Here is a 27,470-nt window from a genome sequence, read left to right as displayed (position 1 = left end):
AAATCTCTTGCAATCTTGTGGAATAATTGTAGAGAGATGTTTTAAAGAGAAGGGGTGTGATATGGAAATGAAATGAAATGAAGCTTGGGTCCTTTATTTAATGAGCCAATCTGTCCCCGACCAGGTATACAGACCAACACACGGTCCGTACATTTTATACGGGCCGTATGTTTGGCCGTATGTTTGGTCCAGAGAAGTATGTCATTCTGGGATGATTATACGGTCCTAACATACGGACCGTATAATTTATACGGCCAATATGTTTGGCCGTATAATCCCCAGTGTTCCGAAGCTCATTTCCGTCGACTCATTTGATCTCCAATCCTTATGGAAGCTTCTTGGCACCTGCTTAACACCTCAATACCAATCTAAGGAACTTTATCACTCTTCTCTAAGACATCATTAATTCCTCATTAACTCCTTACTCATAATTCCTTTCCGATACCCATCGTGTGCCTTGCCTTCTCTTGACCAACTTTCTTCCCCTATCTCAAACATCTTTGAAAACTTAACTAGGGTCATCGAATGTCGTTTCTTACCTATTGAAATACCATATGCTCGTACGCTTCACTAGTCTATTCACTTGTGCATCAACGAAAAATTTTCGAGGTGTAACATTTTTCCCCCCTTAAGAACATTCGTCCTCGAATGTTAAGTCCTCGGGGATTCTATAAAAATTTCGCCAGAGTTTCCCCTATAATATGGCACTACCATCCTGTCACAACAACCCATAATAACAATGCCTCACGGGGCCACAACATAATAGCAACAAAATTTGGCCACACATGACCCAAAAGCATAAAAAGGAAAACATACATACCTTATGATTGTGATGCCGCATCTTGAATCTCTTCTGGGGGCTGAAATTAATGCGGGTATTTGGATTTCATAATTTCCTCCGCTTCCCATGTCATTTCTTCTCGTTTATTGCTTCTCCATAACACCTTAACTGAGGCCACCTCTTTGTTTCTAAGCCTCCGTTCTTATCTATCTAGTATGGCAATGAGCATCTCTTCATAAGTCAACTTCTCTGTCACTTGAACATCATTTACTAGCACGATCCTAGTAGGATCTCCAACACATTTACGAAACATTGAGACATAGAAAACTGGATGGACTGACTCCAAATCCGGAGGTAGATCTAACTCATAGGCCACTTTTCCTACTTTGCGCACAATCTCATAAGGCCCAATGTACCGGGGACTAAGCTTCCCCTTTTTGCCAAATCTCATTACACCTTTCATTGGTGATACTTTCAAGAATACCCAATCTTTCACTTGGAACTCTAAGTCCCTTCGACGATTATCTGCATAGGACTTCTGACGACTTTGAGCTGCTAATAACCGATCTTGTATGAGCTTGAGTTTCTCTATGGCTTGCTGGACCAAGTCTGGCCCTATCAATTTAGCCTTATACGATGTCATTTGAATGCTAGAATGATAACTATTATTATAAGCAAATTCAATGAGTGGCAAGTCATCATCCCAGTTACCTCTAAAATCTAACATACATGCCCGTAACATATCCACAAGAGTCTGAATGGTACGTTCATCTTGTCCATCGGTCTGTGGATGAAATGTCGTGCTAAGGCTCACATGAGTCCCCACACCCTCTTGGAAGGACTTCCAGAAATTAGTCATAAACTGGGTCCCTCTATCAGAGATAATAGATGCTGGAACACCATGAAGTCGCACTATCTCTTTAACATAGAGCTTTGCATAGCCTTCGGCCACATATGTCGTTCTGACTGGTAAGAAATAAGCTGACTTCGTGAGTCTATCTACAATCACCCATATAGAATCATACTTACGTCGAGAACGAGGTAAGCCTGTAATGAAGTCCATGTTAATCACTTCCCACTTCCAAGTTGGGATTTCTATAGCTTGCAACAATCCGCCCGGCTTTTGGTGCTCGATTTTTACTTGTTCACAGTTGGGACATTGAGCTACGAATTCCGCCACATCTTTCTTCATCCCATTCCACCAATATATATATTTAAGATCACGATACATTTTCGTTGCTCCTGGGTGAACAGAATAACGGGAGCAATGGGCTTCTCTCAATATTTGGTGGCGTAAACCTGCCACATTAGGAACACATAATCTGCCTCGGCAGCGGAGAACTCCATCTCCTGCAAGCTCAAATGATGACTCCTTCTGAGGGAGTGTATCTCTGTAATGCATTAGCATGGAATCTTCGTATTGTCGCTCTTTCACTTCCGCTACTAATGACGAGACTGCTGAATTCTGAATGGAAGTTCCCCTGCTACCTGAGTCCACTACTCGAACTTCTAGGCTAGCTAACTGCTGGAGCACATGAGCCATTTCTCTCTTCTCTAGTCCTATATCATTCAAACTCCCCATAGATCTGCGGCTAAGAGCATCAACTACAACATTTTCCTTTCCGGGGTGATATAGGATATCAATATCATAATCCTTTAGCAATTCCAACCATCGTCGTTGCCGCAAATTCAGCTCTTTCTGCTTGAAGATATACTGAAGACACTTATGATCTGTATAAATATCCACATGGACACCATATAAATAATGTCTCCATATCTTTAATGCATGAACCACTACAGCCAATTCTAGATCATGGGTTGGGTAATTTTTCTCATGTTTCTGCAATTGCCTCGAAGTATACACAATCACCTTACCATGTTGCATCAATACACAGCCTAGCCCAATACCTGAAGCATCGCAACATACAACATAACCTTCCAATCCCTCTGGAAGTGTCAGGACTGGAGCAGAAGTCAGTCTATCTTTCAACTCTTGGAAACTACGTTCACAAGCATCAGTCCATTGAAACTTTCTGATTTCTTGGTCAACTTTGTGAGTGGTGCAGAAATAGAAGAAAAACCTTCAACAAACCTCCTGTAATAACCCGCTAAGCCCAGAAAGCTACGAAACTCCGTAGGAGTTGTGGGCCTTGGCCAAGTCTTCACGACCTCAATCTTTTGGCTATCTACCCGAATACCATCGGCTACAACAATGTGCCCCAAAAATGTCACTGAGTTCAACCAAAACTCACAGTTAGAAAATTTTGCGAATAACTCTCGAGTTTGAAGAACTCTAAGGACAGTACGCAAATAATCCGCATGTTTTGCCTCGGATCTTGAATACACCAAGATATCGTCGATGAATACAATCACAAATAGATCTAAGAAAGGCCTGAACACATTATTCATCAAATCCATAAATACTGCCGGTGCATTAGTTAGCCCAAATGACATTACCCAGAACTCAAAATGACCATATCTTGTTCTGAAAGCTGTCTTAGGGATATCTTTCTCCCTAACTCTCACTTGATGATACCCGGACCTCAAATAGATCTTTGAAAACCATTTGGCACCTCGTAATTGATCAAATAAGTCATCAATCCTCGGAAGAGGATATTTGTTCTTAATCGTCACCTTATTCAATTGCCGATAGTCAATGCACATTCTCAAGGAGCCATCTTTCTTTCGGACAAACAATACGGGTGCTCCCTACCGGGATGAACTGGGCCTAATAAAGCCTTTCTCAACTAAGTCTTTCAATTGCTCCTTCAACTCTTTCAATTCCGCGGGAGCCATCCTATAAGGTGGAATAGATATAGGCTTATTGTTTGGCAACACATCAATAGCAAAATCAATCTCCCGCTCAGAAGGAAGGCCTGGAAGCTCTTCCAGGAACACATCCGGAAATTCATTCACCACGGGAACTTACTGAAGAGTTGGCGATTCAGCTTCTACATCTTGAACCCGAACTGGATGATAAATACATCCTTTCGTGATCATTTTCCTTGCTTTTATATAGGAAATAAACCTACCTTTTGGTGACGCATTATTCCTTTTCCATTCTAAAACTGGTTCTTCCTGAAATCGGAAACGAACCATTTTCATTCTACAATCAGCATTGGCATAGCAAGAAGCCAACCAATCCATGCCCATAATAACATCGAAATCCACCATTTTTAACTCATGCAAGTCAATCATGGTACGACGATTACAAATCACAATTACACAATTTCTATATACTCGGCTAGCTATTACTGATTCACCAACGGGTGTGGACACCTCAAAAGGTTTGATCGACTCCGGTTCAACTCTAAATCGACCCGCAATATATGGAGTAACATATGACAATGTGGAGCCCGGATCAATCAAAGCATATACATCATCAGAAAATACCGATAATATACCTGTGACCATATCAGGAGAAGACTCAAGATCTTGGCGTCCAGCCAAAGCATTAATACAGTGCTGAGGACTACTAGAAATGGGAACTCTCCCTCTGCCTCTACCATGGCCAGCTGGCGCATGTGAACCTCGCCCCATAGAGCGTACAGATGCTAAAAATTCGGCTACCGACCCTGTAGGTTGGGTCCTACCTCTACCATGAACTGAGGGGCAATCATGTATAATATGGCCTAGTCGACCACATGAATAGCAAACTTCTAAACCCGATCGGCACTGACCCCAAAGTAACTTTCCACACTGGGAACATCGTGGTATAGCTGGCCTCGCCTAACCCGAATCACCTCTAAACAGAGATCCCGAAAAGCTCTGACTCGGTCCAGAATGTGTGGATCTATCAAATCTTTGGCCTGAAAACCGTGGAGGCACACTAGCCATAGGATGACCTTAATGCCTAGAAAACTGCTGTCGGTGCCCGCCTCTAAACTCACTCATCGGACCCAAAAATTTGGCCCTCTTGCTATGTCCTCTATCATGCTCACGTTCACTTCTCTACTACTGTAGACTTTCTTCTAGATTCTGAGCATGGGCCTGAATGCGTGCAATATCCATACTGTCCTGAAGGGACGCAGTCAGGCACCTATCCATCAAATGTGGCCCTAGGCCCTTCACAAATCGGTGCACTCGGTTACCCGTATCCGCTACCATGGCCGAAGCATACCTAGCCAAAGAATTGAAGCGGAGACTATACTCTAGAGCACTCATGCTACCTTGCATCAAATTCAAGAACTTATCGGCTCTAGCTCGCTAAACTTCCGGAGGCATATAGTGTCAGAGGAAAGCATCAACAAATTCTTTCCATATCGGGGGAGATGCATTGGCTCCCCGAGAAGCCATCCAAACCGTGTACCAATGGATCGAGACATCCCTCAATCTATAGGATGCTAACTCCACCGACTCGGTGTCAGAAGCATGTATCAACCAAAACATCCTCAACATTCCATCAATAAAATTCTGAGGGTCCTCATCCGGCTTTGATCCAAAGAATTCCGGAGGGTTCAAACAAATAATGTCACGGGCTCTTACACTAACAGCCCTATCACCTTGCCCTGCACCTTTTTTACATCTTGGCCCGAAGCATCCGGGGGAGGGGCCGGAGGTGCTGGAGCTGGGGCTCCCTCACGCTCATCAAAAATAGGCACTGACTGGGAGGACTGAGATTGAGCCGCGTTCTGGGACTCACTTTCCTCTACAATTGTTGGCGGTGCTCTTTCAGCCCGCTTTTCTGTCACTATCTTTCCCTTTTGGACTGCTGTAGCCTTTCTATTTACAGGCATCTCTGAAATACACAATACACGATTAAGAAGATGGAAGTTATTATATCATAGCTCTATCGCAATATGTTATGAAGAAACAAGTTCAATCATTCCTAAAATGCCCGCAGCCTCTTGTTTATAAGTGTGGTGCGCAACACACCAATAACCAAAACTCTACTGGACACGGTTCATAGACACACCCTAGGACCCAACTGCTTGTTACATCCCGTATTTTATACATCGAGTTACTCGTAAGATAATCGACTTAAGTTAAGGACGAGATCATTTTTGAATATGAATAGGAACCTTTAATTTTTAATTTTAATTAGAACATGAATTGTTATAAATTTTATTTAGTGTAAAAATATTATTATAGATTAGGGATTGATTAATTGTGATTAGATAATTATGTAAGAATTAGTGATTAATTAAATTAATTAAGCCTAATTACTAAGTGGGCCCCACCTGAATATATTAAAAAAAAACATATACTAAGTGGTGAGTCACCATGGAGGGCACGTGTAGGGTTAATGAAATTTATATATATAGTTAAGTTAAAGATCAAATGAACATTCATTTTTCATTTTGCAATTCAAGATTAAGAAAAGAGAAAGAAGAGCTTGGCCATGGCTGCTGCCTTCGGCCAGCATGGCTGATCAAAAAAAAAAATTGGGTTTTGTTGCTTGATTAAATTCTAAGGTGCATTACAAGTTCAAGGGGTTGATAGCAACATTGGATATTAAGTTGGAGAAGAAGAAATTGTAAAATTGGAGCAATTGAGCGTAGAAATCCCTCCGAGAAAAATTTGGTAAGATTTTCTTATTTTATGGTGTAATTGTGTTAATAGTATTGGAATAGAATTATTAAAATTGGATTGGACGAAATTGGAATTAAGAAAATGCAGGAAATTGTTGTTATATAAAATTGTGGGTTGAAATGGATTCAGAAAGGTTGTTGGGTTGTTAGAATTGTCATAGGCTGAATTGTAAAGATTATGTATGTATATCTCTATTGTTGGTATTTCTGTGTTAACAGGGGAATAATTGGAAATTCGGGATAGGCGAATATATAAGGGAAATGCTGCCCGATTTTCGTTAAGTCCTTAACTAACAAAAACACCCTAATCGAGAAAGTGTAAGTTAAGGAATAAGTTCTATAAGCGATAAGCTGCGGAATTACGAACTAAAAAGTATAGTTACTAACGATAGAGATACTTTTATATTAAATAGGCTAAAGGGGCGACGAAGCGAACGGGTTTGCGATTAATCGTTAACAGGTATGTAAAGCTGTCCCTTCTTTCTTTTGGCATGTCTTAGATTTAAGGGATGAATGATATGAGCTTTGGGGTAATTCTATTCCTAATTTTCAAGTGTGATTTATGAGTCCTGTTCTTAGAGACTCTACGGCAATTAATATCCTTGACTTCTATAAGCTATTTTGTATTCATGTCTACGATTCCTAAGGCTCTTTTGATATGATCTATAATGACATTCGAGGGATCCTTGATATGATTGTCGCTACTGATACTCAGGTGTTAATCTCTTCTTCATATTCTGTTTGAGTCTTGATAATGATTTAAATTGCATATGGTTACTCACTACTCTGCTCGTGCATGCCTCAATATGTCTTTCACCGAGTCCCGGGCTGGGTATGTTATCGTGCACAGTTTCACTGCATTGTTCACCGAGTCCCTCACTAGAGGGCTGGGTACGGTATATATATAAATATATGATGATATGTTATGGCGTCCAGGAGGGCATATGATGACTTTATTCACTGAGTCCCATAATGGGCCGGGTATGATATATGATATTGACATGCATGATTTGTGTTTCAAAAGGCAAGTGTTCTGGTATTCTCGACATTGTACTTGTTTCCTACACTCCTTATTTCGGTTATAATCCTCTTTACTGTATTTCATGCTTTACATACTCAGTACATATCTCGTACTGACACCCTTTCTTCGGGGGGGGGGGGCTGCGTTTCATGCCCGCAGGTGTAGATACTCGCTTTGGTGATCCGCCAGCTTAGGACTTCTATTCATCTTTTTTGGAGTGCTCCATTGTCCCGGGGCCTAGATTTTTGGTACAGACCTTCTTATGTATATATATATATGTTTGTCCAGGGGTACGACGGGGCCCTGTTCCGTCATATTTCACTGTTGATACTCTTAGAGGTCTGTAGCCATGTATGTGGGTTGTGTACAGATTTGATCAGCTGTGTCTATATAGTTATTGTGGATGTTCTGTCGTGGTAGCAGCCTCGCCGGCTTGCATATATTATCGTTTCGTATTGGCAGCCCTGTAGGCTTGCATAATACACTGATATGTAGTGGCAGCCTTGTTGGCTTGCGTAGTATAATGATATATACAGTGGCAGCATCGTCGGCTTACGTATGTTATTACGATTTGATTGATTGAGGACCTATAGTATCGGTCCGATCATGTTTGACAGGTACATATGGGTGTCCATCTCGGGCACTAGTCATGGCCCACGGGGCTGGGTCGTGACACTGCTCTGATACCAATTTTTGTCACGACCCAACCGGAGGGCCGCGATGAGCACCCGGTGCTAGCCCACCCGGGCACCCCTTAGCGTACCTTTACACTTACATCTAGGTGAGCCACATAATAAAACATATATTTCTATTCATCCATCATACTAGTCCCATTGGACAATCAATACCTTTATATCATCATTGGCATCTATGCCATATCAATGTACATAAGCCGACAAGGCGAACAAAATGATATACAAAATATAGGCCGACAAGGCCAGACATATCTAACCATATACACATGTCTACGAGCCTCTAAGGAGAGTATGTCATAACATATAGGCAGGACAGGACCCCGCTATGCCCATAATTATGTACACAAAAGAATCAATACCAAAAAGCTATAGCTCCGAATGAAATGGAGCTCCGCTATGTAGTCCCTGAGAAATGTAGCTATGGATCAAGTCTGTCTCCCTGGCCACCTGCGGGCATGACGCAGCGTCCACAAACAAAAGGACGTCAGTACGAAGAATGTACTGAGTATGTAAAGCATGATCAATATCAATATATAAGCATAATAAGCAACATGAGAAATAGCATAAGATGGGAGACAGTAGTATCGTCGCCATAAACAGTTACTTGCCTTTCATAAGGACTTCCATATCTAATGCATTTTGGTGTACATACATCCGTATCCATATCCGTTTCACATTCGTACTCGTATTCATATACATATCCTTATTCGTATTCGTATCATATCCGTAATCACACTCATATTTATATCGTATACATAACCATAGCATATACATAGCATTTACATAGTGTGCCCGACCACAAAGGTTCGATGTTTCATACATACTTGGCCAGCCAAGGCTCAAGGTTACACATACCTGGCCCTACCAAGGCTTCAGGGTTACATCTACCTGGCCCTACCAAGGCTTCAGGGTTATCCGTACCATCTGCAGAGGTGTGCGTGCGTTACGTAAATAGATACATATCCTACCCAGCCTCATAAGCTCGGGGTTCCATAAGACTTATACATAGATACCATACGTAATAGCTCATAAGCATCTTTAGCATCATTATCATTATCGTCATTACCATTATAGTCGTCATCAATATCATTATCACTAATATCGTCATTCATTACATCTATCTTTATAGGTTTACTCGTCATATGAGGAACTTAGGACAATCGTAACACATCGAGAATCATGAGCTTAATAGCTCTAAGGATAGAATAATTTGAAAAACATCATAGACTTCTAGAAGATTTAGATGATTGGCCCAAAGAACCATGCCTTATGAAAGAAGGGTTAGCCTTACATACCTTACCGTTCAACTATTGTACACTTGCACGTTCTCCTCCGAAGCTCACGTTTCTACCGTCATTAAGGCATACTATCGTTAGAAAGATCGATAGCTAGCATACATAACTAAGGCTAGAGAAAAAATCGGACAACATCTCCTTTATTTATACGACATTCCTCCGTATCATATATCAACTCCCAAACGTCAACAATACATTCACAATATCATAACAATAGTCTTTATTCATCCACATTATCCATATCTCTCAACTCACTTCCAATTATCCATATCCATGGTCATAACACACATTTACATTCATTCGTATATAAGGTCTATCTCATGTCATTAACATCATTTATAACATATCCATATCACAATACATCAAGAATCATGGTTCAATTCAAGCTATTACTCAAAATGACACTATTCCACATTCATGACCCATTTTTCTGTATCCTTCTACAATCTAAGTATTTCAACTTTCAAATACCTTAAACAACATGGAAATACCATAAATCTTACCTTAGATGTTGTAGGAACAAGTTTGGGTGGAAGTACTTCACTTGAGCAAAAACTCTAGTTCATCTCTAATGAGATTTCTTGACTTGAATGATCCTCAATGGGTTTTCTTACACTTGATTCACTTGGTTTACGTTGTTGATCACTAATATCTCTTGCAATCTTGTCGAATAAATATAGAGAGATGTTTTATAGAGAAGGGGTGTGATATGGAAATGAAATGAAACTTGGGTCCTTTATTTAATGAGCCAATCTGTCCCCGACCAGATATACGGACCAACATACGGTCCGTACATTTTATACGGGCCGTATGTTTGGCTGTATGTTTGGTCCAGAGAAGTATGTCATTCTGGGCTGATTATACGGTCCTAACATACGGACCGTATAATTTATACGGCCAGTATGTTTGGCCGTATAATCCCAGTGTTCCGAAGCTCATTTCCGTCAACTCGTTTGATCTCCAATCCTTAATGGAACCTTCTTGGCACTTGCTTAGCACCTCAATACCAATCTAAGGAATGTTATCACTCTTGTAATTCCTTTCCGATACCCATCGTGTGCCTTGCCTTCTCTTGACCAACTTTCTTCCCCTATCTAAAACATCTTTGAAATCTTAACTAGGGTCATCGAATGTCGTTTCTTACATATTGAAATATCATATGCTCGTACGCTTCACTAGTCTATTCACTTGTACATCAACGGAAAATTTTCCGAGGTGTAACATTCTTCCCCCCGTAAGAACATTCGTCCTCGAATGTTAAGTCCTCGGGGATTCTATAAAAATTTCACCAGAGTTGCCCCTATAATATGGCACTACCATCCTGTCACAACAACCCATAATAACAATGCCTCATGGGGCCACAACATAATAGCAACAGAATTTGGCCACACACGACCCAAAAGCATAAAAAGGAAAACTGACATACCTTATGATTGTGAGGCCTCATCTTGAATCTCTTCTGGGGGCTGAAATAAATGCGGGTATTTGGTTTCATAATTTCCTCCGCTTCCCACGTCATTTCTTCTCATTTATTGCTTCTTCATAACACCTTAACTGAGGCCACCTCTTTGTTTTTAAGCCTCCGTACTTGCTTATCTAGTATGGTAATGGGCATCTCTTCATAAGTCAACTTCTCTGTCACTTGAACATCATTTACTAGCACGATCCTAGTAGGATCTCCAACACATTTACGAAGCATTGAGACATGGAAAACTGGATGGACTGACTCCAAATCCAGAGGTAGATCTAACTCATAGGCCACTTTGCCTACTTTGCGCATAATCTCATAAGGCCCAATGTACCGTGGACAAAGCTTCCCCTTTTTGCCAAATCTCATTACACCTTTCATTGGTGATACTTTCAAGAATACCCAATCTTTCAATTTGAAATCTAAGTCCCTTCGACGATTATCCGCATAGGACTTCTGACGACTTTGAGCTGCTAATAACCGATCTTGTGTGAGCTTGAGTTTCTCTATTGCTTGCTGGACCAAGTCTGGCCCTATCAATTTAGCCTCTCCTGTTTCAAACCACCCAATTGAGGATCTACACTTTCGCCCATATAAAGCCTCATACGGTGCCATTTGAATGATAGAATGTTAACTATTGTTATAAGCAAATTCAATGAGTGGCAAGTCATCATCCCAGTTACCTCCAAAATCTAACATACATGCACGTAACATATCCTCAAGAGTATGAATGGTACGTTCAGCTTGTCCATCGGTCTGTTGATGAAATGTCGTGCTAAGGCTCACATGAGTCCCCACACCCTCTTGGAAGGACTTCCAGAAATTAGATCTTTGCATAGTCATCTGCCACATATGTCGTTTTGACTGGTAAGAAATGAGCTGACTTCATGAGTCTATCTACAATCACCCATATAAAATCATACTTACGTCGAGAACGGGGAAAGCCTATAATGAAGTCCATGTTAATCACTTCCCACTTCCAAGTTGGGATTTCTATAGCTTGCAACAATCCGCCGGGCTTTTGGTGCTCGATTTTTACTTGTTGACAGTTTTGACATTGAGCTACGAATTCCGCCACATATTTCTTCATCCCATTCCATCAATATATAGATTTAAGATCACGATACATTTTTGTTGCTCCTGGGTGAACAGAATAACGGGAGCAATAGGCTTCTCTCAATATTTGGTGGCGTAAACCTGCCACATTAGGAACACATAATCTGCCTCGGCAACGAAGAACTCCATCTCCTGAAAGCTCAAATGATGACTCCTTCTCAGGGAGTGTATCTCTATAACGCATTAGCATGGAATCTTCGTATTGTCGCTCTTTCACTTCCACTACTAGCGACGGGACTGCTGAATTCTAAATGGAAGTTCCCCTGCTACCTGAGTCCACTACTCGAACTCCTAGGCTAGCTAACTGCTGGAGCACACGAGCCATTTCTCTCTTCTCTAGTCATATATCATTCAAACTCCCCATAGATCTGCGGCTCGGCTAAGAGCATCAGCTACAACATTTTCCTTTCCGGGGTGATATAGGATATCAACATCATAATCCTTTAGCAATTCCAACCATCTTCGTTGCTGCAAATTCAGCTCTTTCTGCCTGAAGACATACTGAAGACACTTATGATCTGTATAAATATCCACATGGACACCATATAAATAATGTCTCCATATCTTTAATGCATGAACCACTGCAGCCAATTCTAGATCATGGGTTGGGTAATTTTTCTCATGTTTCCGCAATTGCCTCGAAGCATACACAATCACCTTACCATGTTGCGTCAATACACAGCCTAGCCCAATACCTGAAGCATCGCAATATACAACATAACCTTCCAATCCCTCTGGAAGTGTCAGGACTGGAGCAGAAGTCAGTCTATCTTTCAACTCTTGGAAACTACGTTCACAAGCATCAGTCCATTGAAACTTTCTGATTTCTTGGTCAACTTTGTGAGTGGTGCAGAAATAGAAGAAAAACCTTCAACAAACCTCCTGTAATAACCCGCTAAGCCCAGAAAGCTACGAACCTCCGTAGGAGTTGTGGGCCTTGGCCAAGTCTTCACGACCTCAATCTTTTGGCTATCTACCCGAATACCATCTGCTCCAACAATGTGCCCCAAAAATGTCACTGAGTTCAACCAAAACTCACACTTAGAAAAATTTTCGAATAACTCTCTAGTTTGAAGAACTCTAAGGACAGTACGCAAATGATCCGCATGTTCAACCTCGGATCTTGAATACACCAAGATATCGTCGATGAATACAATCACAAATAGATCTAAGAAGGGCCTGAACACATTATTCATCAAATCCATAAATACTGGCGGTGCATTAGTTAGCCCAAATGACATTACCCGGAACTCAAAAGGACAATATCTTGTTCTGAAGGCTGCCTTAGGGATATATTTCTCCCTAACTCTCACTTAATGATACCCGGACCTCAAATCGATCTTTGAAAACCATTTGGCATCATGTAATTGATCAAATAAGTCTTCAATCCTTGGAAGAGGACATTTGTTCTTAATCGTCACCTTATTTAATTGTCGATAGTCAATGCACATTCCCAAGGAGCCATCTTTCTTTCGGACAAACAATACGGGTGCTCCCCACCGGGATGAACTAGGCCTAATAAAGCCTTTCTCAACCAAGTCTTTCAATTGCTCCTTCAACTCTTTCAATTCCACATGAGCCATCCTATAAGGAGGAATAGATATAGGCTTAGTGTCTGGCAACACATCAATTGCAAAATCAATCTCCCGCTCAGGAGGAAGGCCTGGAAGCTCTTCCGGGAACACATCCGGAAATTCATTCACCACGGGAACTGACTGAAGAGTTGGCGATTCAGCTTCTATATCTTGAACCCGAACTAGATGATAAATACATCATTTCGTTATCATTTTCCTTGCCTTTAGATAGGAAATAAACCGACCTTTTGGTGACGCAGTATTCCATTTCCATTCTAAAACTGGTTCTCCCGGAAATCAGAAACAAACCATTTTCATTCTACAATCAGCATTGGCATAGCAAGAAGCCAACCAATCCATGCCCATAATAACATCAAAATCCACCATTTTTAACTCATGCAAGTCAATCATGGTACGACGATCACAAATCACAATTACACAATTTCTATATACTCGGCTAGCTATTACTGATTCACCAACGGGAGTGGACACCTCAAAAGGTTTGATCGACTCCAGTTCTACTCTAAATCGACCCGCAATAAATGGAGTAACATATGACAATGTGGAGCCCGGATCAATCAAAGCATATACATCATCAGAAAATACCGATAATATACCTGTGACCACATCAGGAGAAGACTCAAGATATTAGCGTCTAGCCAAAGCATTAATACGGTGGTGAGGACTGCTAGAATTGGGAACTCTCCCTCTGCCTCTACCATGGCCAGCTGGCGCATGTGAACCTGGCCCCATAAGGCGTACAGATGTTGAAGATCCGGCTACCGACCCTGAAAGCTGGGTCCTACCTCTACCATGAACTGAGGAGCAATCACGCATAATATGACCTGGTCGACCACATAAATAGCAAACCTCTAAACCCGATCAGCACTGACCCCAATGTAACTTCCCACACTAGGAAAATCGTGGTACGGGTGGCCTCTGAACTGAGATCCCGAAAAGCTCTGACTCGGCCCGGAATGTGTGGATCTATCAAATCTTTGGCCTGAAAACCGTGGAGGCACACTAGCCATAGGATGGCCTGAATGCCTAGAAAACTGCTGCCGGTGCCTCTAAACTCACTCATCGGACCCGAAAATCTGGCCCTCTTGCTATGTCCTCTATCATGCTCACGTTCACTTCCCTGCTGCTGTAGACGTTCTTCTAGATTTTGAGCATGGGCCTGAATGCGTGCAATATCCATACTGTCCTGAAGGGACGCAGTCAAGAACCTATCCATCAAATGTGGCCCTAGGCCCTTCACAAATCGATGCACTCGGTCACCCGTATCCGTTGTCTTACCCCTTTTTAACCGGATTAAAGTAGAGTACAATATATTGGTGATTCCTATTTTTATTTATTTTAAGGAGTCGCCACCTAATTATTTATGGTGAATTAGGACACCTAAATTTTATTAAAGTTATTTTTAAAGTTAGCTCTGTTTAAGGTCTGCGAAACTTAAGATTCTAGGTAAGGGTTCAATTAATCTAAAGGGAAGGGATTAGGCATCCTTTAAGACCCATTAACAATGGTTAACCGACCGGACTTATATTAATTAATTAAGGCTAAAATGTAGATGTAATATTTAAATATTTAAGAAAATATCTTATAAGCGTTGCTAAAGTTATTTAAAGTAAAACTTGTAGAAAAACAATTACATAAAGAGTTTAGTTAAAATAAACTAAAAGAAGCGGAACATGTAATGTTTATATGTATTTGGGAAAAAGTGAGTTATGCCGACTCACAAATTAAAAGAGTTAATGTAAGATTAATATTAAATAAATTTTAAAGATTTCATAGGAAGGCTATTAGTTTAATGTATATTGTGCGAAAGCTTTTCTAAACAAATATGTATTTCAAGTGTTGGAAAGGAACTAAAGTGAAAGAGTTATCCGTTAATTTAGTTTGCCCTTTTATTTCCCAGAAATAAGCTAACGTTAGTGTAAAATTTGTGACGATTTAAACTTCTAAGATAGCAAGAGTAAATCTTGATTATCAAAATATGCGGTCATGATATTTTAAAATCAATCGTTCTAAAAAATAAATAGTATAGATACTATAAATAAAAATAATAATACTAATAACACCTATGAATTAGTTGTTAGCTCTCTTTTAAATTAACTACTCATTATTAAACTAAACTCCATTAATTCGCTAAAGTTCATCTAAATTAACAAAACAAAAGTGTTAGTCATACAACACAAATTAAATGCACAAAATGAAATGGAAGAGCAAATAAGTTAAATGGACTCAGCCCATTTTAGGAGTGCTGTGACTAGGCTGCTGTTGGGCTTTGGCCCAGTCATTTTTTTTTTTGCGGACTGCTGCGGCTGGACAGAGAGCGGAAAGTGGTTCACGTTGGGCTTTTTTAGCCCAACACCAAATGCAGGAAATGACGAGTTCGAGGGACTCGTATGCGAGAGTCATGCATAAAAACAAAAGAAAAGGATTAGTACATGATCGACGAATAAAACTAAACATACATAATGTAAACTCAAGAGAAGGATAGATTAACAACTCACATTAACTCATATACGTGATATGTATAACTAGTATATTCCATGTATACGTATTCATAGGGAACATAGAAGCAATCTGTCAACTATTTAATAACCTTTAATTGATCAGTGAACTGCCTATAGTTAAATACATTAACGTCTCTAAGCTGATAGTTAAGAAAAGTGACTAAGCTAGTGCAGCAGCCCATAACAATTAAGCAACAACCCACAATAGGCAAAAGATCTAGCCAAAGTAATGGACCCAGAACCTGATATATGGCAGTAGTAATTCAGCCCCAACGAATAGCAAACCATCGGCGGTATATTATAGTAAACAATGATAGTAACAGGCAGCCGTATAGCAACAGCCATATTTTCATCAAGTGCGATATATGTTCATTTTTTCAAACGATTTAAGCTACAAATATGGCTGCAGCTCAATCACGTAATATGAGAGTCAGCTCAAGGTGCAAATCTGTTTGTTCTTTTAAGGATAAATCTATGATGACTAATGATCGAACATAACAAATAATTCTAATAACAACCAAAGGGGCAGCAGACAATGTACAGCAACCCTTAGCATAACTCCAAGTGCAGCCAGTGTTTTCTTTAAAGGACAGCACCATGCGACAAGTATGGGGGAATCATTTCAACCGCAAGTAGGTCAGACCTATCGAACGTAAGATCTATTCTTTTTATAGAACAAACCAGTAGGCTGCTAATTCTCCCTCAAAGTATAGCATTTGTTTTATCAAAGTAGTAATAAAACAACCACAGTTCCTAGTAGGCTAACTGAACCTTTCAAAAAAAATGCACAAATGATTATGCTGAAATGATGATTAAAATGCAGCCAGAATCCTCAAATTCAGCAGACCACAACAATAGCAGCAAGGCAAAAACCATGCAGGTGACAATCTTGTCCCAACTGAATGTTGACAAATAGAGGAATTGGAGACTAGATAGGACTGATGTTTAATTAAAACAGAAGAACAGAGAAACATATTAATAGCTAACATTGTTACTATACTTAGGCCAATGATCAGATGAGAGGAATCTGACTATTAAAGTTATCTTAGATGACAATATACTTGCTAAACATAAGTATCTTAGATGGCCAAAGTCAGTTTCAATCTACTTGCTTGAAAGATATTAGAACATATAAGAAATGTGGGCTTAACTAATCTAACTATCAGTAATCCTTGTTAAAATATTAAGACAGATTCCAGTAACTTAGACCAAACAAGGCTTACATTGCTGCTTCAGCATTACCAAATCAAGATGGAAAAATGCACTAAGCCTAACAATGATCATAGACAGGGGAAAACTAATATTGAATCAAACAGGCAAGTCTAGAGGCTTAATGTATCGAAGCATAAGATCAATGAGAAACAAATTCCTGTTTTGCATCTATGTTGCACTTAATAGGTAAAACTAATTCCTGAACTTCTGAAAAGAAAAACCCAGTCATGCTAAACTATCAATAGACAGTCAACAAACAAATCAGAACTAGAGTTCAAACAAAGTCTGGAAAGATGAGGAAAACAAACTTAGGTAAGCCTCTCCGTGTTTTCAAAGGACTGTTTTGGAGCTATTTTCGTGGCATATTTGCAATAGTTCAAATTATGCAAGTTTGCATTGGTTAACAGTCAAGATTGGTCCGGGTGACTCAACAATCATTTATGATTCAGAATTAAACAGACTTGCACTAAGATTGTTCCATATCAACCAAAGCAAACATTCATGACTTAGGCCTTTTCACCTTATTAGACTCAGATGCAAACATACTAAGATAAACTAGCACATGCTTTGAAACCAGTAAAGCCTTATTTAGTCACATCCAAACAACCTAGTCACATTATAAGACTTTTACAAGCAGGCTCAGACTTTATTAGATCTGGTTTTATCCTAATCAAACTTCCTTATTTATCTCAGCAATAGTTCATACAAATCAACATGATAAATGAAGTAGGCAGATACAGGCTAAGAACAATATATAAGTCTCGAGTCAGGGTATTTAAGAACAAGAGAAAACCAAGCCTTATAAACCAAATTCCTCATGAGCACCTCAGTTTACCTAAATTGTGTCATCAAAATTCTATGGTCAAAGTACTCGAGCTATTATAATTCTAAACAAGGTCATTAGAACAATCATCAGAGGTTCTTTAAATCATTAAGCATCACTGATCACATTAAGAGTGCACATAATCCAAATAATATTTCACATAGTCTCCTAGTCTAGGGACAGTTATGTCAAACACCTCACATAGTCTAAACCAGTACTCAAACAGTCATTCTGAGTCAATCATTTGAACAGCTAAGTCAGATTTCCACATAAGTATGATAGTAGAATAACCAATTTGATTTCTAGTACATATTAAGGCAAGGATTATATCTAAATATGTTAATGCCTATCATAAGCAACTCCCTAACAGAACATGCCACATACATGACTAAATAAGAACTGCAAACTACAACAAAAACTGAAATTGAACTAAGCTAAAGTTAAGACATAAACAAATAGATTCTATCAACCTCTAGACTGCAAAAACCCGAACTAAATTAAAACACGAACATACGAGAATCATTAATACCAAAATCAAACTAACCAATCCTGAACATGCTCGATACTAAGAGTCATAAACTAAGATTCAAACAAAACGAAACAAACATGCGAACATATTCGAAATTTCAGATTTGAAAGAAAAAAAATGAACATACTGACTTTTTGTGGGTGCAGTGAAGTGGGTGTCGATGGCCTCGAATCTACTCTAACTCGAACGAACCCGATTAAAGTAGTTAACGTTTCAAACCAAAATGAAAATAGAGTGATATGGTGGCCGTTATTTTTTCGAGTAAGGCTCTCTTTTATGATTAAAACTTGTGTTTTTGTAGGGGGTTTTGTGGTTCCAGATCCTTGTCGATGTTAGGATTGATTTCGTCTTTCACTCCCAAAACTGAATCCCCCCTCAAACGATCCCCCCCCCCCCCCCCCCCCCCCCCCCGCCTTGTATTTATAGGGTTTCATTTATATTGAAGAAAGAGAGGAGCGTATGAGAGAAGGAGTGGGGAACAGCGTGTGGGGGGTAAGGGAAAGTGGAGATGGCAGAGGCGTGGGGGGACAAAGAGAGTGGAGAGGAGCGTGAGGAGGGAGACGAAGGAGGAGAGAGAAGCGGGAAAGAGAGAGGGGAAGGGGAGCGGCGGTGAGTTGAAGAAGAAAGGAACCCTAGGGGTTCCTTTTCTTCACGGACTCGGGTTGGGTCGGGAAATGTAATTGGGCTGGATTGAATTAAATGGTAGTGGGCTGGTCGTGTGGGAAATAGGTAATGGGCTAGTCCGTTTGGGAAATTGTTGGCTGAGAAATGTTGATCTTTCTTTCTTTATTTAATTATTTTTGGGCTTTTAACTTAATAACTAGTACAATGTCTACTATGATAATTAGTGATAATATGTAAAAACTAAAAGACTTGATAAAGTATAATTAATTTAACGAGTACAAAGTCCGAAAATAAAATGATGACGAGCCATTTAAAATTTGTGATAAAGTAATACTAGTAATGTTGATAGTAAAATAGTGAAAATTAATAGTAGTGAAAATAAAGTGTTTAGCTCGTCAGTAAATTTAGAAGCCCGAGCAAATAAAATTAAATAAGGGAGGGACAAAATTGGGTGTCAAGATCCGTTACCATTGCCGAAGCATACCTAGCAAAAGAATTGAAGCGGAGACTATACTCTAGAGCACTCATGCTACCTTGCCTCAAATTCAAGAACTTATCGGCTCTAGCTCGCTAAACTTTCGGAGGCATATAGTGTCGGAGGAAAGCATCAACAAATTCTTGCCATACCGGGGGAGGTGCATTGGCTCCCCGAGAAGCCATCCAAACCGTGTACCAATGGATCGAGACATCCCTCAATCTATAGGACGCTAACTCCACCGACTCGGTGTCAGAAGCATGTATCAACCGAAGTGTCCTCAACATTCCATCAATAAAATTCTAAGGGTCCTCATTCGGCTTTGATCCAAAGAATTTCGGAGGGTTCAAACAAATGATGTCACGGGCCCTTGCACTAACAGCCCTATGACCTTGCCCTGCACTTTGCGGCTGAGTCTGGGCAGTAACCAATTGAGTAAGCAAACGTATGGCCTCTTTTACATCTTGGCCCGAAGCATCCGGGGGAGGGGCCGGAGGTGCTGGAGCTGGGGCTTAGGCTCCCTCACGCTCATAAAAAATAGGCACTGATAGGGAGGACTAAGATTGAGCCACGTTCTAGGACTCACTTTCCTCTACAATTGCTGGCGGTGCTCTTTCAGCCAACTTTTCTGTCACTATCTTGCCCTTTTGGGCTGCCGTAGCCTTTCTCTTTACAGGCATCTCTGAAATACACAATACACGGTTAAGAAGATAGAAGTTCTTATATCATAGCTCTATCGCACGATGTTATGAAGAAAGATGGTCAATCATTCCTAAAATGCCCACAGCCTCTTGTTTATAAGTGTGGCGCGCAACACACCCATAACCAAGACTCTACTGGACACGGCTCGTAGACACACCCTAGGACCCAACTGCTTTGATACCACTTTTTTCACGACCCAACAGGAGGGCCGCGACGAGCACCGGTGCTAGCCCACCCAGGCACCCCTTAGCGTACCTTTACACTTACATTTAGGTAAGCCACATAATAAAACATATATTTCTATTCATCCATGATATTAGTCCCATTGGACAATCAATACCTTTATATCATCATTGGCATCTATGCCATATCAATGTACATAAACCGACAAGGCCAGACTTATCTAACCATATACACATATCTACGAGCCTCTAAGGAGAGTATGTCATAACATATAGGCGGGATAGGTGTTAGACCCCGTATTTTATACATCATGTTATTTGCGGAGGAATCGACGTGAGATAGAAACCTCGGATTTTTAATTTCTAAACTAGAACTAATCGGTTATAAATTTTACTTAGTATAAAAATGTTATTGGAGATTAGGAATTACTTAATTGTGGTGTTAAGTAAAAATTTGTGACAATAATGAGTCAACAAGAGCATCAACGTCCAAGGTAAAAGGATGACTCAAAGTCATCTAAAATAAGGCTAATGGAAGACATACAAATGTGCAAATAAATGTTGATTCATCCACTACATTTTCAATATATTGTGGACAATTAAATTGGAATAAATATGCATGTTACATTCGGCCATAGGACTGAAATTTGGAGGAGAAAAAGTTAGCCATGCAATTGAATAATGAAGCATCCACTACTTTATGAAAGTATACATTATTTTGTGAAGACATAACATGGTGGAGGGATCATTTCACATTAAAAATTGATCATTCATCTTGGTATGATTACAAAGGACAAAGGGTGGTGTATTAATCATTCAACACACTTACAATTGTCTTGTAAACAATTGAAAAGAAAGAAGAAAGGAGACAAAGGGGGGTGTTCGGCCAAGGAGTCTAGCCGAAAGTTGAGAGGAAAAAATTAGAAAATTTTAAGTGTAAAGCTAATGGAATGACTCATGCCATAAGTGGAGAATGTGCCAACTTGTAGGCATCAAAGTTGAACCAAATATTGACCAAGAAATAATCCATCACAATTTATTTCAACTACACAACACAAAGAAAGAAAAACCTAAACCTAGTGAGAGAAAGCATTCGGCCACGTTGGCTGATTTTGAGCTCTTTGAGTCTTGATCCAAAAATTATTTTCCAAGGTGTTTCAACCCTTTAGAAGGTCCCTAGAATGTGAAGATAGTCTTTGGAGCAACAAGAACCATTTTCATCTCAATTCACAAACTCTAGCCAAGTTGAGAAGTCAAGTTGTCAAGGTAAGATCTAACTTTCTTTTGCTTGTATTAAGGGTGATGTAGATGTGTGAATATAAGTTGTATGCATGAAATAAGGTGTGTTGATGTTTGAACATGATAATAACCATGAGGTTATAGGTGTTGATGTTGAAGTATGGTTGTAACTTGATGAACATGACTCGCATGCATAAAATCATGAACGTTGGTGTTGGAATGTTGTTGTGACCAAGGGGACTGTTTTGGTGGAATTAATGAACTAATTTTCTGTAATAAATATGGATGTTACTATCATAGATCTCATGGTAAAAATAATGAAAATAATTGGAAGGTTAAAGGTGAAGTTGTGTTAGTATGAAAATAAAGTGAATCTATGATTTTATGTGAGTGATGTTGAAGCATGTTGAAACCGTGTGTGGACTGTTTTGTGAGGAAGTTAGTGAACTGTTTTTACTTGATATTTTGATTGTTATTATCATGAAATTTATGATGGAAATGAAGGTGTTTAATGGTTGGAGTTGAAACTAAAGTCGTTTGTGAGTTGTTGTAAGGATTATAGAAATGACGATATAGCTTAGTTGCGTATGAATTGATGTTGTACTTGTCGTGTGGATAGCTGATCATAACTTACTGAAATTATATGAAAAGAAGACATGAAATAATGTGTAAAAATCGTATGTGGTTGGCTTAGTATGTTCGTAAACGTTTGCAAGAATTCCGAACATTGCTATGTTGTCGGTTAGGGACTGTTTTGGATGTGTTGTTGGTTAGGGACTGTTTTGGACTTGTGTTTTCATTAAGTTGGAAAGACTAATTATAAGTTAAGAGTATACATCATATTGTACGTTGGATGGGCTGTTATAAGTTGTTACATGCAAACGTTAAGGCTACAAACTATTAGAAGTAATTTGAGAATGTCGTAGCCGTATGTGAATCGTTATTGCATGTTATGAATGTGGGCTGTTTGGAATGTTGTGTGGGCTGTCCGGATTGGTATTGAACACATAATTATTGATGTTGGATTGGTTGTGTGTGGTTGGTTTGGATACAAGAGAAAACGTCGTCTAAACATCTAGAATGGAGTTACTAACGTTAGAATACGTTTTGAATCTCCCCGTAACTTAAACGTAGTTGTTGGCATCTTAATATAGGTCGAAGTATTATTGGGCATCGTATACATACTGTGTGATGAATAAGCGCTAAAGGTATGTGAAGCTAACCCTTCTTTCTTTTGGCATGATCGTTGTGAAATGAATATACGATATATATACGATTCCAAAGGAAATTCCTATTCCTAGAGCCACTAGGATGGCTATTGATCTTGATTCCCATAATTTATGTTTTGGTTCATATATATTGATATATACACATGATTTCAAAGTTCCATTTTGATATAATCCACAGGGACGTCCGAAAGGTATATGAGATGACTATTATCTGAAATTTGCGAACGATGGTTCGTGTTGACTATTCTATTGAGTCCTTAAAAAATGTTTTAAATTGCATATAGTTTCTCACTACTCTGCTCGTGCATATCTCATTATATCTTTCACCGAGTCCCGGGCCGGGTATGTTATCGTGCACACTTCCACTGTATTGTTCGCCGAGTCCCTCATTAAAGGGCCGGGTACAATATATATATATATATATATATATATATATATATATATTCTGGAGTTATGCTGTGTTATGGTGTTATGCTGTGTTATGAAGTTATGCTGTGTTACGGAGTTATGCTGTGTTATGGAGTTATGCTGTGTTACGGAGTTATGCTGTGTTACGGAGTTATATTATATTCTGGAGTATGTTGTGTTATGGCGCCAGAGACGGGGTGGCGACCATGTTCACCGAGTCCCATAATGGGGCCGGATATGATATATGATATTGACATACATGATTTATGTTTCGAAAGAAAGTACTTGGTATTCTGGTTATTGTACTCATTTTCTGTACTTCTTATTTCAATTATGATCTCGTTTACTGTGTTTCATGCTTTACATGCTCGGTACATATTCCGTACTGACCCCCTTTCATCGGGGGGGCTGCGTTTCATGCTCGCAGGTGCAGATACTCGCTTTGGTGATCCGACAGCTTAGGATTCCCCTTCTGCTATTTTGGAGAGCTCCGTTGTTCTGGAGTCCAGATTTTGGTACAAATCCTTCTCGGATATATATATATATATATATATATATATGCATATGTTGACTAAGGGTACGACGGGGGCCTGCCCCGTCATATGTTACGTTACTGTTGATACTCTTAGAGGTCTGTGGACATATGTGTGGGTTGTGTATGGGTTCTGTTCAGCTGTGTCTATACGATGTGCTGTGGTATGATGTTCGTATATGATGGCGGCCTTGTCGGCTTGCATATGATATTATTATATGATGGCAGCCTTGTCGGCTTGCATTTATATGAATATTTATTTGACAGTTCTGAGACCATGGTTTGGTCGTTATAAGATCCATATTGAGTTTGATGTGAAATGAACATATAGCTAAAGAGTATGTATACAGGTGTCCATGTCGGGCACCAGTCACGGCCTACGGGGTTGGGTCGTGACAATAGGACCCCGCTATGCCCATAATTATGTATACAAAAGAATCAATACCAAAAAGCTATAGCTCCGAATGAAATGGAGCTCCGCTATGTAGTCCCTGAGAAATGTAGCTATGGATCAAGTCTGTCTCCCTGGCCACCTGCGGGCATGACGCAGCGTCCACAAACAAAAGGACGTCAGTACGAAGAATGTACTGAGTATGTAAAGCATGATCAATATCAATATAGAAGCATAATAAGAAACATGAGAAATAGCATAAGATGGGAGACAGTAGTATCGTCGTCATAAACACTTGCCTTTCATAGGGACTTTCCATTTCTAACGCATTTTGGTGTACATACATCCGTATCTATATCTGTTTCACATTCGTACTCATATTCATATACATATCCTTATTTGTATTCGTATCATATCCGTAATCACACTCATATTTATATCGTATACATAACCATAGTATATACATAGCATTTACATAGCGTGCCCGACCAGGAAGGTTCGGTGTTTCATACATACTTGGCCAGCCAAGGCTCAAGGTTGCACATACTTGGCCCTACCAAGGCTTCAGGGTTACATCTACCTGGCCCTACCAAGGCTTCAGGGTTATCCGTACCATCTGCAGAGGTGTGCGCGCGTTACGCAAATAGATACATATCCTACCCAGCCTCATAAGCTCGGGGTTCCATAATAGTCATACATAGATACCATACGTAATAGCACATAAGCATCCTTAGCATCATTATCATTATCGTCATTACCATTATAGTCGTCATCAATATCATTATCACTAATATCGTCATTCATTACATCTATCTTTATAGGTTTACTCGTCATATGAGGAACTTAGGACAATCGTAACACATCGAGAATCATGAGCTTAATAGCTCTAAGGATAGAATCATTTGAAAAACATCATAGACTTCTAGAAGATTTAGATGATTGGCTCAAAGAATCATGCCTTATGAAAGAAGGGTTAGCCTTACATACCTTTTCGTTCAACAATTCTACACTTGCACGTTCTCCTCCGAAGCTCACGTTTCTACCTTCATTAAGGCATACTGTCATTAGAAATATCGATAGCTAGCATACATAACTAAGGCTAGAGAAAAAAATCGGACAGCATCTCCTTTATTTATACGACATTCCTCCGTATCATATATCAACTCCCAAACGTCAACAATACATTCACAATATCGTAACAATAGTCTTTATTCATCCATATTATCCATATCTCTCAACTCACTTCCAATTATCCATATCCATGGTCATAACACACATTTAAATTCATTCATATACATGGTCTATCTCATGTCATTAACATCATTTATAACATATCCATATCACAATACATCAAGAATCATGGTTCAATTCAAGTTATTACTCAAAATGGCACTATTCCACATTCATGACCCATTTTTCTATATCCTTCTACAATCCAAGTATTTCAACTTTCAAATACCTTAAACAACATGGAAATACCATAAATCTTACCTTAGATGTTGTAGGAACAAGTTTGGTTGGAAATATTTCACTTGAGCCAAAACCCTAGTTCATCTCTAATGAGATTTCTTGACTTGAATGATCCTCAATGGGTTTTCTTACACTTGATTCACTTAGTTTATGTTGTTGATCACTAATATCTCTTGCAATCTTGTGGAATAAATATAGAGAGATGTTTTAGATAGAAGGGGTGTGATATGGGAATGAAATGAAATGAAACTTGGGTCCTTTATTTAATGAGCCAATCTGTCCCCGACCAGATATACGGACCAACATACGGTCCGTACATTTTATACGGGTCATATGTTTGGCTGTTTGTTTGGTCCAGAGAAGTATGTCATTCTGCGCTGATTATACGGTCATTCTGGGCTGATTATACGGTCCTAACATACGGACCGTATAATTTATACGACCAGTATGTTTGGCCGTATAATCCCCAGTGTTCCGAAGCTCGTTTCCGTCGGCTCGTTTGATCTCCAATCCTTATAGAACCTTCTTGGCACTTTCTTAACACCTCAATACCAATCTAAGGGATGTTATCACTCTTCTCCAAGACATCATTAAATCCTCATTAACTCCTTACTCGTAATTCCTTTCCGATACCCATCGTGTGCCTTGCCTTCTCTTGGCCAACTTTCTTCCCCTGTCTCAAACATCTTTGAAATCTTAACTAGGGTCATCGAATGTTGTTTCTTACCTATTGAAATACTGTATGCTCGTACGCTTCACTAATCTATTCACTTGTGCATCAACGGAAAACTTTTCGAGGTGTAACAGACTATATACATGACTTGTTGTGGCTGAAAAATATGGAAAATAACATGATTAGGATATGGTTTCTGTTGTTATGCAATTCTACATGTTTATCAAGTGAATTGACGAATGAAACATATGAAACTTGAGATTGAAAGTGAAGATTGAAGTATTAGGCGTGTGGATTGTTTTGAAGGTTGTTTTTACAGTGCTTTGGGCTGAAACTGATATGGTAAGCATAAGTATGATGTTATGAAGGCTGTATACTAATTTATGGAACCAGAATTGGATTCAAATTATGTTTTGTTTTTTATAAAACGAGCTTTCCACTCAATATGGTTGTTAAGGTAATCGAAGAAGCGTACATTGAATTGTTGTTATTGCTGTTGTTGTTATTGTTATTGCTGGGCTGTTTTATGACCCTTACTGTTCTTTGGGATATAGTATAAATAAGGGAGGTGCTGTCTGATTTAGGGGAGGTGTTGTCTGATTTTCCATAGGTTATAAGATTAGTTGAGTATGATAGTTGCGACACTATTTGTTGACGATGATATCATTTCACTTGTTGTAGACGCAAGAGGATTATGTTAAGCTTTGTTGTTGATTTAGAAGGAGATTATCCCGGTATGTAAGGCTATCCCTTTTTTTCTTTTTTGCTTGAATAATATGAGAAGAACAAAACGAACGAACGAATGAACGTTATCCATAATTATTCCATTCTTACAATGCAAGAAAGCTTATGTTTATTTGGACTCCTGATGATATTATTACTTCATGTTTATGATTCTTGAATTGATCTCAAGGTCCATGATCCAGTAAAGGTAAGATATGTTGATGATGTTAGTCCCATAACGATATTCGGAGGTTA

The sequence above is a fragment of the Lycium barbarum genome, chromosome 7 (genome assembly GCF_019175385.1).
Source record: "Lycium barbarum isolate Lr01 chromosome 7, ASM1917538v2, whole genome shotgun sequence".
Taxonomy (NCBI): Eukaryota; Viridiplantae; Streptophyta; class Magnoliopsida; order Solanales; family Solanaceae; genus Lycium; species Lycium barbarum.
This window is presented reverse-complemented; position numbering follows the sequence as displayed.